We start from the raw sequence: 3,575 nt of genomic DNA, 5'->3' as shown, positions 1-3,575 counted from the left end.
AAAATAAGCAGTAATGCAAACTCAGTCATAGACATAGATTTTCACTTGCAACTTGCTTTAACATGTTCATCAGTGCATGAATGTTGTCTAAAACAAAAAGAAAATGCTTTTTAGTGGCTGGATCTGGTTTTATCACATTCTGAATTGAACGTTGAAAATTAGCTTTTCAGAGCCAGCAGAGGTCAAAATAAGCAGTAATGCAAACTCAGTCATAGACATAGATTTTCACTTGCAACTTTCTTAAACATATTTAACAGTGCATGAAATGTTGTCTAAAACAAAAAGAATGATGCATTTTAGTGGCTGGATCTGGTTTTATCACATTCTGAATTGAATGTTGAAAATGAGCTTTACAGAGCCAGCAGAGGTCAAAATAAGCAGTAATGCAAACTCAGTCATAGACATAGATTTTCACTTGCAACTTTCTTAAACATATTTAACAGTGCAAGAAATGTTGTCTAAAACAAAAAGAATGATGCATTTTAGTGGCTGGATCTGGTTTTATCACATTCTGAATTGAACTTTAAAAATGAGCTTTTCAGAGCCAGCAGAGGTCAAAATAAGCAGTAATGCAAACTCAGTCAGAGACATAGATTTTCACTTGCAACTTGCTTTAACATGTTTAACAGTGCATGAAATGTTGTCTAAAACAAAAAGAATGATGCATTTTAGTAGCTGGATCTGGTTTTATCACATTCTGAATTGAACGTTGAAAATGAGCTTTTCAGAGCCAGCAGAGGTCAAAATAAGCAGTAATGCAAACTCAGTCATAGACATAGATTTTCACTTGCAACTTTCTTAAACATATTTAACAGTGCATGAAATGTTGTCTAAAACAAAAAGAATGATGCATTTTAGTGGCTGGATCTGGTTTTCTCACATTCTGAATTGAACGTTGAAAATGAGCTTTTCAGAGCCAGCAGAGGTCAAAATAAGCAGTAATGCAAACTCAGTCAGAGACATAGATTTTCACTTGCAACTTTCTTTAACATGTTTAACAGTGCATGAAATGTTGTCTAAAACAAAAAGAAAATGCTTTTTAGTGGCTGGATCTGGTTTTATCACATTCTGAATTGAACGTTGAAAATGAGCTTTTCAGAGCCAGCAGAGGTCAAAATAAGCAGTAATGCAAACTCAGTCATAGACATAGATTTTCACTTGCAACTTTCTTAAACATATTTAACAGTGCATGATATGTTGTCTAAAACAAAAAGAATGATGCATTTTAGTGGCTGGATCTGGTTTTATCACATTCTGAATTGAACGTTGAAAATGAGCTTTTCAGAGCCAGCAGAGGTCAAAATAAGCAGTAATGCAAACTCAGTCATAGACATAGATTTTCACTTGCAACTTGCTTTAACATGTTTAACAGTGCATGGAATGTTGTCTAAAACAAAAATAAAATGCTTTTTTGTGGCTGGATCTGGTTTTATCAAATTCTGAATTGAACGTTGAAAATGAGCTTTTCAGAGCCAGCAGAGGTCAAAATAAGCAGTAATGCAAACTCAGTCATAGACATAGATTTTCACTTGCAACTTGCTTTAACATGTTTAACAGTGCATGAAATGTTGTCTAAAACAAAAAGAATGATGCATTTTAGTAGCTGGATCTGGTTTTATCACATTCTGAATTGAACGTTGAAAATGAGCTTTTCAGAGCCAGCAGAGGTCAAAATAAGCAGTAATGCAAACTCAGTCATAGACATAGATTTTCACTTGCAACTTGCTTTAACATGTTTAACAGTGCATGTAATGTTGTCTAAAACAAAAATAAAATGCTTTTTTGTGGCTGGATCTGGTTTTATCACATTCTGAATTGAACGTTGAAAATGAGCTTTTCAGAGCCAGCAGAGGTCAAAATAAGCAGTAATGCAAACTCAGTCATAGACATAGATTTTCACTTGCAACTTGCTTTAACATGTTTAACAGTGCATGAAATGTTGTCTAAAACAAAAAGAAAATGCTTTTTAGTGGCTGGATCTGGTTTTATCACATTCTGAATTGAACGTTGAAAATGAGCTTTTCAGAGCCAGCAGAGGTCAAAATAAGCAGTAATGCAAACTCAGTCATAGACATAGATTTTCACTTGCAACTTTCTTAAACATATTTAACAGTGCATGAAATGTTGTCTAAAACAAAAAGAATGATGCATTTTAGTGGCTGGATCTGGTTTTATCACATTCTGAATTGAATGTTGAAAATGAGCTTTACAGAGCCAGCAGAGGTCAAAATAAGCAGTAATGCAAACTCAGTCATAGACATAGATTTTCACTTGCAACTTTCTTAAACATAAATAACAGTGCAAGAAATGTTGTCTAAAACAAAAAGAATGATGCATTTTAGTGGCTGGATCTGGTTTTATCACATTCTGAATTGAACTTTAAAAATGAGCTTTTCAGAGCCAGCAGAGGTCAAAATAAGCAGTAATGCAAACTCAGTCATAGACATAGATTTTCACTTGCAACTTTCTTAAACATATTTAACAGTGCATGAAATGTTGTCTAAAACAAAAAGAATGATGCATTTTAGTGGCTGGATCTGGTTTTATCACATTCTGAATTGAACGTTGAAAATGAGCTTTTCAGAGCCAGCAGAGGTCAAAATAAGCAGTAATGCAAACTCAGTCATAGACATAGATTTTCACTTGCAACTTTCTTAAACATATTTAACAGTGCATGAAATGTTGTCTAAAACAAAAAGAATGATGCATTTTAGTGGCTGGATCTGGTTTTATCACATTCTGAATTGAACGTTGAAAATGAGCTTTTCAGAGCCAGCAGAGGTCAAAATAAGCAGTAATGCAAACTCAGTCATAGACATAGATTTTCACTTGCAACTTGCTTTAACATGTTTAACAGTGCATGGAATGTTGTCTAAAACAAAAATAAAATGCTTTTTTGTGGCTGGATCTGGTTTTATCACATTCTGAATTGAACGTTGAAAATGAGCTTTTCAGAGCCAGCAGAGGTCAAAATAAGCAGTAATGCAAACTCAGTCATAGACATAGATTTTCACTTGCAACTTGCTTTAACATGTTTAACAGTGCATGAAATGTTGTCTAAAAAAAAAGAAAATGCTTTTTAGTGGCTGGATCTGGTTTTATCACATTCTGAATTGAACGTTGAAAATGAGCTTTTCAGAGCCAGCAGAGGTCAAAATAAGCAGTAATGCAAACTCAGTCATAGACATAGATTTTCACTTGCAACTTTCTTAAACATATTTAACAGTGCATGAAATGTTGTCTAAAACAAAAAGAATGATGCATTTTAGTGGCTGGATCTGGTTTTATCACATTCTGAATTGAACGTTGAAAATGAGCTTTTCAGAGCCAGCAGAGGTCAAAATAAGCAGTAATGCAAACTCAGTCATAGACATAGATTTTCACTTGCAACTATCTTAAACATATTTAACAGTGCATGAAATGTTGTCTAAAACAAAAAGAATGATGCATTTTAGTGGCTGGATCTGGTTTTATCACATTCTGAATTGAACGTTGAAAATGAGCTTTTCAGAGCCAGTAGAGGTCAAAATAAGCAGTAATGCAAACTCAGTCATAGACATAGATTTTCACTTGCA

This window comes from Danio rerio, chromosome 14 (assembly GCF_049306965.1).
Source record: "Danio rerio strain Tuebingen ecotype United States chromosome 14, GRCz12tu, whole genome shotgun sequence".
Taxonomy (NCBI): Eukaryota; Metazoa; Chordata; class Actinopteri; order Cypriniformes; family Danionidae; genus Danio; species Danio rerio.
This window is presented reverse-complemented; position numbering follows the sequence as displayed.